The sequence below is a fragment of the Petaurus breviceps genome, unplaced genomic scaffold (genome assembly GCF_028583685.1).
Source record: "Petaurus breviceps papuanus isolate PSGF00001 unplaced genomic scaffold, PetGlider_PUasm1.0 567, whole genome shotgun sequence".
Taxonomy (NCBI): Eukaryota; Metazoa; Chordata; class Mammalia; order Diprotodontia; family Petauridae; genus Petaurus; species Petaurus breviceps.
In genome coordinates, this window is record NW_027186383.1 from 5,828,632 (window position 1) to 5,843,634 (window position 15,003).

The 15,003-nt window shown below is 37.8% G+C and overlaps 1 pseudogene; it reads left to right on the forward strand.

Moving 5' to 3' along the window:
- Positions 1–9,368: 9,368 nt before the first annotated feature.
- On the forward strand, positions 9,369–10,687 carry LOC138173177 (taste receptor type 2 member 7-like; annotated as a pseudogene).
- The last annotated feature ends 4,316 nt before the right edge of the window (positions 10,688–15,003 follow it).

The window sequence follows — 15,003 nt, forward strand, 5'->3', positions numbered from 1 at the left end:
TTGTACATGTGTAGCTAATTCAAAACATTAACATAGTAGATATATCCTAAAATACTGACTATATTTCCCTCCCTCCTATCCCACCTCTCACTTATTCTATTCTCTAATTTGATCCCTTACCTTTTCAAAAGTGGGTGCTTCCAACTTCCTTCCCCCCTGCTCAGCTTTCCCTCCTTTCCATCATCCCCCCTCTCCTCTCCTTTCCCCCACTCTCCTATAGGGTGAGATACCCTATTTAGTGCATATGTCATTCCCTCTCTAAGTCAAATTCAATGAATATAAGGTTGCCCCATTCCCTTTTGCCTTCCTATTCTTGCCCTCCATTGTAAACATTTTCCTTTGCCTCCACTATATGAGATAGTTTACCCCATTCTGTCTCTCTCCATCTCCTCTCATTATATTCCTCTCTCACCTCTTAATTTCACCTTTTAAGTATCATCCCTTCCTATTAAATTGGTCCTGTGCCCTCTCTTTATGTATACCTGTAAACATAGATACACACATTCACATATGTATTCATATGCCCGAATACCCTCCTATATAGACATATATATTTCTATTCCCTTCAGCTATTTTCATATGGAGAAAAGTTTCATCAGTTACAATTATCATTTTTCCATGTAGGAATATTAATAGTTCAACTTTGATAAGTTCCTTATGATTTCTTTTCCCTGTTTACCTTCTCATGCTTCTATTGCTTCTTGTATCTGAATGTCAAATTTTCTATTCAACTGGTTTTTTCATCAAGAATGCTTGAACGTCCTCTATTCCACTGAATGATCATAATTTCTCCTGAAACATGATACTCAGTTTTGCTGGGTAAGTGATTCTTGGTTTTAATCCCAACTCCTTTGACCTCCCTAAAATCATGTTCCAAGCCTTTCAATCCCTCAGTGTAGAACCTGCCAGATCCTGAGTTATCCTGATTGTGTTTCCACAATATTCAAATTGTTTCTTCCTGGCTACTTATAATATTCTCTCCTTGATCTGGGAATTTCAGAACCTGGCTATAATATTCCTAGGACTTTTCTTTTTGGGATCTTTTTCAGGTGGTGATTGGTGGATTTTTTCAACATCTATTTTGCCCTCTGGTTCTAAAACATTGGGGCAGTTTTCCTTGAGAATTTCTTGGAGGATGATTTCTAGGTTCTTTCTTTGATCATGGCTTTCAGGTACTCCAATAATTTTTACATTATCTCTCCTGCATCTATTTTCCAGGTCAGTGGTTTTTCCAATGAGATATTTCACCTTGCCTTCTAGTCTTTCATTTGCTTGGATCTTTTTCACATCTTGATTTATCATAAAGTCATTAGCTTCCATTTGCTCCAATCTAATTCTGAAGCAATGATTCTCCTCAGTGAGCTTTTGAGATTCTTTTTCCGTCTGGCAAATTCAGATTTTTAAGGCATTCTTCTCCTCATTGGCTTTTTGGGCCTCATTTGCCATTTGAGCTAGTCTATTTTTTAAAGTGTCATTTTTCTCAGTCAGGCTGTTGACTCTCATTTTGCAATTTTCTTGCACCTTTCTCATTTCTCTTCCCAATTTTTTCTCCACTTCTCTTATCTGTTTCTTAAGGTCCTCTATGGCCTGTAACTAGGTCGTATTTTTCCTGGAAGCTTTTGGTGTAGGAGTTCTGACTTCATCATCTTCCTCTTGTTCCATGCTTTGATCCTTTTCGTCCCCAAAATAGGATTCTACTATTGGATTCTTCAGTTTGCTTTGCTTCCTTTGACTGGTAATGTTGCCACTCAATTACTTGACTTTTAGGCTTTTTGCCACAGTTGGTCTCTGCTACCAGACAGGGTAGCTTTATCCCAAATGCTGGGGTTTTCTCAGCTGCTGGAGCTATTATTTGGATGTCCTCTCTGAAGCCTCCACACAGTCTGGCAATCTGGTCACATACCCCAGGATCTCTACCCTAAACCACAATCCAGATCCAAGCAGGTTAAAGCAAGAGCGGTTACCCCTCAGACTGGTTGCTTGGTCCTGCTACACTCTTTAGGCCAGGAGCTGAAGCTGCCATGTGGTGGTGGCTGGGCCACAGCCCTCAGTGGCTTCTCACCCAGGGGGCAAAAGCCGAAACACTCCCAACTACTGGGTTCCAAAGTCCACACTGCACTGACCTCTCTATGTGTTAGCATCTATGTGTTGATAATTCTGGACCATCACAGCTGATGGTGTTCTGAAGTCCCTCCAGCCAGTGGTTGGTCAGGTCTGCCCTGAGGATAAAACCTTGGCGTGGAGCTGGGCTCAGCTCCCAGAGCACTGAGCTGGCCACTTTCTGCCGGCCTGCTGGGCTGTCTTCAGTGGGAGGTTAGATTCTATGTGTCATTTTGTGGGTTCTGTAGCTCCAAAGTTTGTTCAGAGTCCCCTTTTATATGGATTGGAGTTGGTGAGAGCTAGAGGTGTGTGGAGGTCCTGTTTCTACGCCATCATCTTGACAAAAGAGATAAAATATTCAAAGTTCTATGCGAATGATTCATAATCATCATCACATTTGTGATTATGTCATTGAATTTTTGAGTTCTGCCTCCAATATCTCTTCCCCTTCAGGATATCAAATGATAATGTTTCTCAACTTTTATTCTATGCTGCATTTCCTCTACTTATCTCTTTCTTTATTTCAAATGAGTTAATATATACAAATATATGTAAAAAGCTAAATGTTATTTGGTCTTGTTATCTACTTTTGAGTTCTTGTGTCAATTCATATTCTGTTCTGGGGCCGTTACAGAACTATCCTCTCCTGTAGCTTGAATCTAAGAATCTCGTCTCTCACAGTGATTTTTCATTTAGGAGTTTTGTTCTACAGAGCCAATCAATATTGTAGGCTGCTGTATTATGGAGAGTATGGAAGGGAAGTGTCTGTGATATGGCCAACACTGTGCTTAGTATCTTACAAATGTCTCATTTGATTCTCTCAACAATCCTGTGAGGTAAATGCTATTATTATCCCTGTTTTGCAGATGAAGAAACTGAGGCAAACAGTTTAAGGGACTGGCCCCGGGTTACATGGTAAGTATGTTCTTGAGGCCAGAATTGAACTCATATTTCTAACTCTAGGGCCAGTGTTCTATCTAGTCTACACCCTAGATGCCTTGTGGGAGCTAAGCTCATTCTCTATACCCCACTGTTGAGAAGTTGAAAGCTCTGATAGGATAGACAATGAGAGGAAGCTCTTTGAAGAGACCCAAGGAGAGCTCTTCGTGTATGTGCCTTCTACATGCAGCTAATTTCAAGCTTTGTTTTTTGCCTCAGACATCCCTGTGACCCTTTTTCTTACCAGTCTGTAACACATAATGATGATTAACAAATATACTTAATGCCTTTTTACATTTATGAGTTCTTTATGACCTGACATTCAATCAATTTTTTCAAAGTTCCCTTATTGTTATGAAGAATAGGTATACTTTTTAAGATACCCATTCAATCATCATCAAAAGCATATTGCATCTAATTTTTCTAATATTCAGGTTAGCTCCTTAACTTCTTTCTTCTTTTCCTTTCTCTTAACTTTGTTTCAGTTAGAAAAAAGATCTTCCAATAACACTAATTACAGATTTATTATATAATCTCCTTATAATTGATTTGTCTTTTATGTTACTCGATGATGTATCAATCCATAAACAGATATTCAATATTAGCATATTTTTTAAAAATGAAGTGAATTTAAGCATAAATATGTTTCTTTGCTTATCTCTTATACACACCTATTTTTTGTTGTCTTGCCTGATATCAAGATTTCTACTTCTACATTTTTTTATTTTGCTGATGCATCATAAATTCTATTTTAACTCTCCAGCTTGTCCATGTTTTAAGTGCATTTCTTGTAAATAGTCAATTCTTTGGGTTTGATTTCTAACCTATTTTGATATAATGTACCATTTTATAGGTAGACTAATTCCATTCAGATTTGTGGTTATGAATATTACTTTTTTCTTCCATACAGTCTTGATACCTCATACATTTTCCATTTTTCCATATTAAAAAAACAAAACAAACAACAAACTTGTTCTAATGTTTTCAATAGCTTTTTTCTGAGGTGCTTCTTCTTTCTTCTAGTTGATTGTTCACTGCTATACTCTATTTTCCCAGATTCTGTCTAGGCTATCTCACCCTTTCCTAATCTCTTTGGTACATTCTTTTATTAGACCTTCCAACCATTTTTAGAGTCCTTGGAGACATTCTGTGCTCTTTTTAGGGGATAAGGCAGAATCATTCTCTTCTGGGGTTCTGTGCTAGAAATCTTTTATCTCTAAGTGATTGTACATTGTATTTCTTTTCCTGATTTGGTCATTTTATCTGTGTTTCTGACACTCTTTTCTTCTCTTCTTTGGATCTTTTACTCTTGGACTTTCCCTTGTTGAGATGACTCTAAATGGAGATTAAAGGGGACACTTTTTTAGGAGAGTCAAGTGACACTTTCTGGTTATTTTCTCTCCCTCCCCACTCCCCACCTTAATTATGTTTAGTTTCAAGGTGTTGGTTTTTTTTTGGGGGGGGAGCAGCAAGTAATGCAGCTCTCAGAGCCAGTAGGTAAAGATAAACTCCTGGGGTGGCCAGGTAGCACAGCGACTAAGAGCACTGGCTCCAGTGTCGAGATGACCTGGGGATTGAAACCTGGCTCAAACACTTAGCACCCACCCAGAAACACCTGGCTGTGTAACCTTGCGCAAGTTACTTAACAATGATTGCTTTAAAAAAAGATAAACTCCTTCACAGCTTCTGGGGTGGTGGTATTCAGTGGGGACATGCTGACTGGGAAAGAATCTGGAGTGTTTGGAGGTGTGTGCTGAAGCCAGCTCCACTGACTCAGACTGATTATTACATTTTCAGTATGAGAATTCTCACCTCAGAAATATGCCAGAAATTAGCACTTAATTTATTGTTATGTTGATTGCCTAGACTAGAAAAATGACAAAGAAATGAAACATTAAACCTAATTGCGTGTCCTGCTCTTTTAGAGAAAGGGTTGTTGAACCCTTAGCAGCACACCCCTGTCTGTCAATGAGGGTCTTTTTCTTTTTCTTTTTTAAGCAATTGGGGTTAAGTAACTTGCTCAAGGTTACACGGCCAGTTATTATTTCTGGGTGTGGTGCTGAGTATCTGAGCCCGGATTTGATCCAGGTCATCCCGACACTGGAGCCGGTGCTCTTACTCGCTGAGCCACCTGGCCACACCTAAGCAATTGCGGTTAAGTAACTTGCTCAAGGTTACATGGCCAGGTGTTTCTGGATGGGTGCTAAGTGCCTGAGCCTGGGATTCGATCTCCAGGTCCTCTCAACACTGGAGCCGGTGCTCTTACTCGCTGTGCTACTTGGTCGCCCCTGTCAATGAGGGTCTTAAGAGAGAGAAGGTATCCAATGGTTTTCCAAAAATTTTGGTTATTTGCTTATCCTTTTTTAGTTTTTTAAATTAAATTTCAGTCAATGAACATATGCATACATATCCAGCATTTAAAATATCTATAATATTTAAAAATTTAACACCATGTATTTCTTATGCACCTTAATTATATAATTTTTTTTTACTATTGTTGGGCTAACATCATGATCACTGATCCTAATTTTTAAAATACTGCTGCTTCTTTCTCTGCTAATTCCCCTAGCAGAAGAGGAGGGACAACCCTTGCTCCTCTCTGATCCTTCAAAGCCACTCTTTGCCATCATCACTCCATACTCTCTCCTTCTCTGAGGTTCACGCCATCTGTCTCTATCAGCTGGTCCTAATCCTTGTGGCAGATGTCTACCACGATCTGCCTTATTAGTAGTTAGTTCCTGTCCTTGGGATTTCAGTCTTCAATAGGCATGTTGATTACTCTACAAACACCACATCCCTCCGTTTACCAACAATGACCTACATCTTCATTTTAATTTAGTCACACAAGGATGGGCATAATTATGAATTCAGCATCACCCATAGTTGTTTCTTCTTACATAACCCAGAACTTTAAAATTCCTCTCTCCAATCATTCTCTTTTCATCTCTACCTTTTGTCCAACTCCTCAATTTCTTGTTTATCTCACCTATGATGATGGCTAATTCCAATAGTCCTGTCTGTTCTTCCTTTTAATCCCCATTCATTTGATCTGCTGTTCTTCCCTTTTAAAAGTGAAATATGATGCAGTGGAGAGAAGAGAACCAGCTCCTTTCATTGTAAAGTTGGAAGGCTATGGGTGTGATATGTCACAGACTGTCAGATATATGTGTTGCATTGGTTAACTTCCCTGAAATATTTTTCTTTGTTCTAAGGGAAAGTTCATTTATCTGGAATTAGTGTTGAAATAAAAAAAAATCATTGAAACTTAAAAAGAATCAAAAGTAGAAAAGAGAAAAAAAATTTCTTTTATACCTGCAAGATGTATGAGGTTGTTAGGGTTGACTTGTTTTCTCTTAACCTCTCTCTGCTTTCTTTTAAAGTCTTCGAGAACTGTTGTAGCCAAAAAAATAAAATGAAACAACATTTGCCCTGTGGCTAACCTGAACTTAGACTGGCCCCTACAAACAAGTACACAATCTACCAGTGAGCCAGTGGGGGATGGTATTCAGAGGTTTGAATTCCCTGATTTTGCCCTTGGTTGTCCAAGTTGACCTCTGTACAACAATGAAGCAGAGAAAGAGATTTTGGTAGAGGAAATACACTAACATAACAAAGAAAGAAAAAATGATAAAATGGAAGTCCTCAAATATTTCAGTGTCAGTTTTCGAAATATTTTCAAGACCTTTGGGAAGAGGCTGCCCACCAGATGAAGATTGGTCTCTTGCTTTCTGGTGTCTATGCAGCTATAGCTTTTCTGTAAAGTTCCAAAAAACAGAATCATCTGCCTTCCAAATCTCTCCTCACTTCAGTCATATCAGCCTCCATGGTGTGGAGCGTGATGTCTGGGGTTTAGTGCCTTCCTCTCTAGCAGTAAGAGCACAAATCCCCACAACAAGTCAATTCAAGGACATAGAAAGAGAGGACATGTGGAAGGGGCCAGGATCTCAAAGTTTTTAAAAGATCTTCCTTCAGGGGGAGGGTATCTATGTACTTAGGCCTTCACATTTCTGACTGTCCCAGGTTAAGGACAGAGGATCTCTCTTTGGATTTGTCTTCAAGATTTATTCCACTCACTATCATGAGATCATAGACAAAGCTTCAAGGGACCTTAGAGTCCCAACATCTTCATTTTGTAGGAAAGGAAATTGAGTCAATGAGCCCAAGTCACTTGTCCAGATTCCTACAGGGAGTGGGATTAAAGTGAGGTTATTATTACATCATGATGGCCCTCAAGGATTCCATTGGAAGTAATAGTTTGAAAATTCAATTCAATGCAATTAATTTTGGGGGAAGCTGAATTATGTGCCCGTGGTACCACAAACAGTATTTGTCATAGCTGAGATTCTGACCCTAACACCTAGCATTCTTTTTGCCACCTCTGGCTGCCTCGATATATCCTTTGATGAACATTTTTCTCTATATTCTCTATGTCCTAGGCTGTTGCTTATATCTCTTGCCTAGACAATTTTGGAATAACATTGAAATAATGAAATAAAATCTGCCTGTATTTGCATCTTCACCAACAAGAGCTCAGTTTCTTAGTCACATGGAAGCTGAGTCACTAGGTGAGTATTATTCAATGGGCCGAGTCACCAGGTGAGAAGTATTCAATGCTGAACAGTGATTTTCCAGGAGAAGCCTGCAGCCTCATCCCATCAGAGAGCTGGATATCTCCTGGATGAAGGATGAGACCTTTCTAAAGACAGAAAATTTGGTTTCCACCACATCATGAGTCAGAGAAGTAATCTTGCTGGAAAGTCATTCACTGTCAGCAATATTAAGGCTGACTCATCTTTCTAGTCATGATAAATGCTCTGACTTGCCCAAAGTCACATGGTTAGTAAGTGTGTCAAGTGTCTGAGATCGGATTTGAACTTGGGTCCTCCTGACTCCAGGACCAGTGCTCTGTTCACCGCGCCCCCTGGCTGCCCTGATGTCAACCTCTCTGAAAGCACTATTGAAGTCTCTGGCTACCTTCAAGGCTCTGGAAAACTCTGAGATCCATAGTTAGAGCTGTGGTACCTCTGTGTCTTCCATGACAAAAGAAGTCATCCAAGTGCTTGAAGATCTTTACTGTGCTTTTTCCCATCCATAGCAGGTACAGGTCCTTAGGGATTGCAGAAACCCAAAGCTCTTTTATTGGGTTTCCTTAAGAGGGTGTCCCTTAGCATCCTTTTCCTTTTATACTTCCTGCCATAGAGATACACATCATAAGCTTTGTTAGAATCTGGGATATCAGGGAAAACAACAGTGACTGTGTGACTCTGCCTTACTTCACTTGGTGTGATGGAAATAAGGCTGGATTTGACGTCATAGGTTCTGAGTTAAAATCTCGACTCTGTCAATGTTTGAGCTTTGGCAACTTTCTTAACCCAAGTCTCATTTTCCTCAGTCATAAAATGAGGGTAATGGATGTCCATAGGATCTTTGATTTTGAGCTGAAATAATCCTTAGAGGCCACATAGTTCAATCTCTTCATTTTAGAAATAAGGAAAGTGAGGCATACAAAGAATAGCTTGACCCCGATGACCCCAAACATCCTTTGCAGGTATATACCCTATGATCCTTGACTTGACACTCACTCAGGCCTTTCTACAAACTGTCTAAAGAGAGAAATAGTTGGAGACAGACACGGAGAGATTGAATTCCTGACCATCTTAGCCCAATATGGAGAATAAGATGAACTCTGGAATGCCTCTATCTTTTTGAGAATTTTTATGTTGGACCTTAATTGTTCATCTCACAAAGAATCAATGTAGGAGTATATATATGTGTGTGTGTGTCTGTGTGTGTGTGTGTGTGTGTTGGTGGAAAGAAAGCAGGGTTATTACAATTTATTGTCTTTTTAACACATTGGTGATTTTTAGCTATTTTAAGACCCAGGTTCTCTGACTCTGAGACTGCACACCTTCCATTATACCTGTACGTTGAATATTGTTGATTATTTAGACAAATTAGTCCAAGGAAGAAAGTGCAAACAATGAAATAGAATCTGTTCTCCATTTACATTTTGGAAAAAAGCACCTCTGCCTTGCAGTCAGGTGGACACATGGAAAATTACCATCTGACAACACTGAGGGAATTTGTGAAGGATCTGGGTACAAAATCCCTAAGTGGGAGTCTTGCAAGGGGCAGCAGTAGTTGTCCCAGTAGGAGTTGCATCCTTAGGCCATAACAGTTTTGGACACTTTATAGTCAGACATAAGATTGGGATCAAGACAGTGGAGAAAATTGTTCTCATCATAAAAGGAGAGAAACCTTCCTGCCAAGTTTGTTGGGGATTCATTTGACAACACGACTTAATAAAGGTAGGTTTCTTCTCTCCAGATATGTCAAACACAATGGAGAAAATCTGTGTGACTGTGGCGTCTGGAGAATTCCTAGTTGGGGTTTTGGCCAATGGCTTCATTGAAATGGTGAATTGCATAGACTGGGTCAAGACCAGAAAATTTTCCAACTTGAATTTTATCCTCATCGGCTTAGCCATCTCCAGAATTGGTCTGTTAGTAATCATAGCATCATATATCCTTTCAATCTCATTCTATCCTTCAATTCCCTTGAGCAAAATGAAAAATCTTCATGTCATGTGGACTTTGGCCAACAATTCCAGTGCCTGGTTCGCTGCCTGCCTAAGTGTCTTCTATTTCCTGAAAATCACCAACTTCTCCCATCCCATCTTCTTCTGGCTGAAGTGGAGGATTGACAGAGGAGTCTTCAAGGTGCTCCTAGGGTGTGGTTTTTTTCTCCTTTCTCACTTCCCTTACAGTAATATTGACAAGTGATACTTTCCAAGCTACTTATGATCTAGAAAACAAAATAAACTTGCCTCAGAAGATCCAAGAATATAAAACCCACATCTTTCCCATACTGATACTCTTCATTATGGGAGGTGTCCATGATCTCCTGTTTGCTACTAGTCCTGTCACTTGGCAGATGCAGCTCAATGCCATGAATTCTAGAGACCTCAGCATGGCGGCTCATGTGAGGGTCATGAAAGCAATGCTCCCTTTCCTCTTCCTTTTTGTTCTGTATTCCACAGGTTTATTGTTAATATTGTCAAATATCCCACTGAGAAAAATCAAAGTATCTATACTATTTATTTTGGTGGCTATAACTACCGTGTTTTCCCGATAATAAGACACTGTCTTATTAATTTTTTTGGACAGAAAAACACCAGAGGGCTTATTTTCAGGGGGGGGCTTATTTTAATGAACATTGACAGCAATTTTAATAAACAGGTAAATGTGAACAAAAAAAGTACCTTTATTCAATAATGAATTCAATAAAGAACAGGATGACGCGCTCACTGCTGCAGCTCTGATTGGATGCAGCTCGGAGCACAGCGGGGGGGTGGGAACGGTGCATACAGAGGGTACCATAATGTAGCGTGTAGCGCAGGGGATCACCTTCACTACAGTAGCAATCTCAATAGGGCTTATTTTTTGGGGAGGGCTTATTTTAGAGGAATCTTACACAGTAAGGGGAGGGCTTATTTTCGGGATAGGTCTTATTATCGGGGAAACACAGTACCTACCCCTTGGCCCACTCCATTATCCTCATTGTGGGACACAACAAACTGAGACTGGCTGTCCTGAGGATGTGTGCTTCAAGGGCTAAGGGAAATACTGATCTACACGGAGAAGACTAAAAAACCTTGCATTTTCTAGGGGGAAAAGAGGCTATTACCAACTATTTAAAGAACATTTATAAGTTCTTTTCTTCATCATCATTACAAATGAGTAAAATCATGGAAACTCAATGCTGTTTTCAAGATTGTGCCTTTTTAAACCATATATAACAATGAAAATAACTAGTCTCTTAAGAAGTTGATGCTTGAGGCAGCTAGGTGGTGCAGGGAATAGAGCACAAACCCTAGAGTCAGGAGGACCTGAGTTCAAATCCAACCTCAGACACTTTATACTTACTGGCCATGTGACCTTGGGCAAGTCACTTAATCCCAACTGCCCTGCCTTACCCCCTCCAAAAAGAAAAAGCAAAAAAAAATATTTGATGCTCTTCATTCTCCTGTTTCTCCATACCAAACTCCAAAATGGAATCTTCTCCTGCTAAAGAAAAAGTTAATCAGAACAAATTGATGCACTGACAGTCTGTTCTTCACTCTCTACCTGTAGCTTACCACATCTCTACTGAGAAGTAAGAAGTATAGATGCTCATCATACCTCTGGAGTCAAGATTTTCATTGATTTTGGTCTGAGTTTTGACATTTTTGTGTTACTTTTTTTTTTTACATAATTTTGTTCATTGTATATTATATTACTTTGTTCTGCATACATCACTCTTAATCAGTGCAAACAAGTCTTCTAAACATTCATTAAATTCCTTGTATTGGCCATTTCTTTGGTACAGTAAAATTTCACTACATTTGTTCACCATTGGCTTAGCTATTGTGCAGTCAGGAGATTCCCTTGTTTTTTATTCCTAGTTTTTTCTTCCTACCTTGAAAATTGCTACTAGGAATAGTTTAGTATATTCGAGATTTTTCTTTTTAGTTATTACCCTCCTTGAAGTTGTAGTTCCAGAAATGGAATCACGGGAGTCAATAAGTATAAATAATTTAGTGATTTTTCTTAAATAGTTTCAGATTGTTTTCCAGAATGGCGGGACCAATTTATAATGCCCTATCATTATTTATTTCCAATTTTCATCAGATTTATTGATTTGCTGGGTATTAAAGCAAAGTGCAGAAATGTTTTAATTTGGAATTTTTCTTATTAGAGTGATTTGGAAAATTTATTCATATACTTGGGTTTCTTCTAAAATTATTCATTTCTTTGGCCACCTCTATATTTGTTTCAATTTCCTGTGTATCTCTGATACTGATTTTTATTGAGACATTTGAGACAAAGATTTTCCCCCAATAGAAAAGTCTCTTCTTCATCTTTGCTATATTGAATTTTGTGGGAAAATGATTAACAGTCATATAGTCAAAATTGTTTATTTTGTTTTTATGATTATTTTTAACTTTGTTTAATTAGGAATGGTTCTCCAACTATGGATTTGAGAGATCCTTCCTTTCATTGTTTTCTCTATGTTTAAAAATATTATTTTAAAAAGATTAGTTCACATGTTTATTTAGATCACATTTTAAAATACGGAATGAAATGTTGGTCAACACCTAATTTCTGATAAATACCTTCTTATTTTCCCAGAGCTTTTAGCATAATAGTCTTTTCCCAGTCATTTGTATCCTTTAGTTTATCAAACATTATTGTATTTGCAAGGTTTTGTGTCTACCTTACCTAGTCAGTTCTGCAGTTCTACTTTTCTATATTTTAACCATGACCAAATTGTTTCAACGGCCACCATTTTATAATGTGGTGAGATCTGGTACTACAAGGTGCCTTTCATTCATTTTTTTTCATTACTGCTTTTGAAATTTTAGAACTTTTGTTCCTGAAAATGAATTTTGTTGTCACTTTGATTAGTTTGATGAAGTAATTTCATTCTAGTTTTATGTGGATGGTATAAAATCTGTAAATTAGATAACATCATTATTTTTTTACTAAAATGGCAACCCCCCAACAATAAACAATGCATGCTTCCTGAATTTCCCAAATTTTTACTTTTGTGAAAATTTTATAGTGGCATTTATATGTCTTTCTATGTTTTTTATATGGGTTTTATGGTTATTTTGGGTGTATTTCTGCTTTTGCCCTTATTTCTGGTTGACTTTTCTTTTATTAAAATATAGAAAAGCTGTTGATTTTTGGAAATTTATCTTTTTTTTTGGTTTATATACATTTTTAGTTTACATCATTCATTTCCACAAGATTTTGAGTTACAAATTTTCTCCCCATTTTTCCCCTCCCCACCACCCCAAAAGAGCCATCCCACTGAATATCCCCTCCCCCAATCTGCTCTCTCCCATATCTTCTCCCATCCTCCTCAAACTTTCTAGTAGGGCACGGTGGATCTCTATGCCCCAGTGCCTGTATATCTTATATCCCAGTTACATGTAAAATAATAATAATAATATATTTTTTAAACAATTAATTTTAAAACTTTGAATTCCAGATTCTTTCCCTACCTCCCTTGTCTGGGAAGATAAGCAATGCAATAGAGGTTGTATATGTGTAGCTATGCAAAATATTTCCTTAATGGATATATAGTGAAAGACTGACTATATTTCCCTCCATCCTAACACACCCCCCACCTGTTCTATTCTCTACTTTGATCCTGTCCCTTTTCAAAAGTGGGTGCTTCCAATATCCCTCCCCTCCATTTTTCCTCCCTTCCATCATCCCCCCTCTCATCCCCTTCCCCCTACTCTCCTATAGAGTGAGAGACCCTATTTAGTGTGTATGTCATTCCCTCCCTAAGCCAAATTCAATGAGAATAAGGTTGACTCATTCCCTTTTGCCTTCCTGTTTTTCCCCTCCATTGTAACAGTTTTCCCTTGCCTCTTCTATATGAGATAATTTACCCCATTTTATCTCTCCCCATCTCCTCTCGTTATATTCCTCTCTTACCACTTAATTTCACCTTCCTATTTAACTGGTCATGTTTCAGGGGAAAATATGGTCATTCAATGGAATGGAAGACTTTCAACCATTCTTGATGAAAAAACCAAAGTTGAATAGAAAATCTGACATTCCAATACAAGAAGCAAGAGAAGCATGAGAAGGTAAACAGGGAAGAGAAATCATAATGAACTTATTAAAGTTCAACTACTTATATTCCTACATGGAAAAATGATAATTGTAATTCAAGAACTTTTCACAGTATGAGAATAGTTGAAGGGAACCGAAATGTGTATATATATATATATATATATATATATATATATATATATACACACACACACATATATACACATATACATATATAAATATGTCTGTATAAGAGGGTATACGGGCATATGAATGCATATGTGAGTATGTGCATATATGTGTACATGTATATTTATCTTGTATCTTATTAATTTAATGAAGTTCCCCCTCCCCCTGCCCCTCAAATCTGTGGGATTGCATAGATATTTCTTATCTTTGTAGATATTCTCTCAATTCTTTTTTTTTCTTTTCACATTGCTGTAGGTAACATTTAAAGTATCCTATCAAAGACTATATTTATATTTATTTTTAATTTATGAACTAAAACAAACATATCCATAACATAATAGAATAAAAAATCGACTTCGCATGAAACTGGAAATCTACTATACAAAACTTGCTCTTTCTTTTAAATATATAATAGTTCTCATGCAAATTTTTCCCTCTTTTTTTTTTGTTCCTCCCCCCTATTCCTACCCTAGAGATGGCTACCATTAGACACAAACATGTGTGTATATATCTATCATATATGTATATATATATTATAATACACATACATATGTGGGGGGTGGGTATGTAGGTATGTATGTAAAATGATTCCATACATCTATTTCTTATTCCTTTTTCTGGACACAGATAATGTCTTCTTTTATATATCTTTTGTAATTAATTTGGGTATTTATTTATTTTTTTTTCATTTTTCAAATGCTTTATTAACTTCTGATTTACATCATTCATTTCCCCCAGATTTTGAGTTACAAATTTTCTCCCCGTTTTCCCCCTACACACCACCCCAGAATAGCAGTCCCACAGGATATCCCCTCCTCCAATCTTCTCTCTCCCATATCTTCTCCCATACCCCCTTAGCCTTTTCCAGTAGGGCATCGTGGATCTCTATGACCCAGTGCCTGTATATCTTCTTTCCCAATTACATGTAATATAGTATTAATAATAGTATATATGTATATATAATTTTAAACATTTGATTTTAAAACTTTGAATTCCAGATTCATTCCTTTCCTCCCCTGTCACCCACCCTTTTGGGGAAGATAAGCAGTTCAGTATACATTGTATATGTGTAGCTAATGCAAAACATAAACATAGTAGATATACTGTAAAAGACTGATTATATTTCCCTCCCTCCTATCCCACCTCCCACTTCTTCTATTCTCTA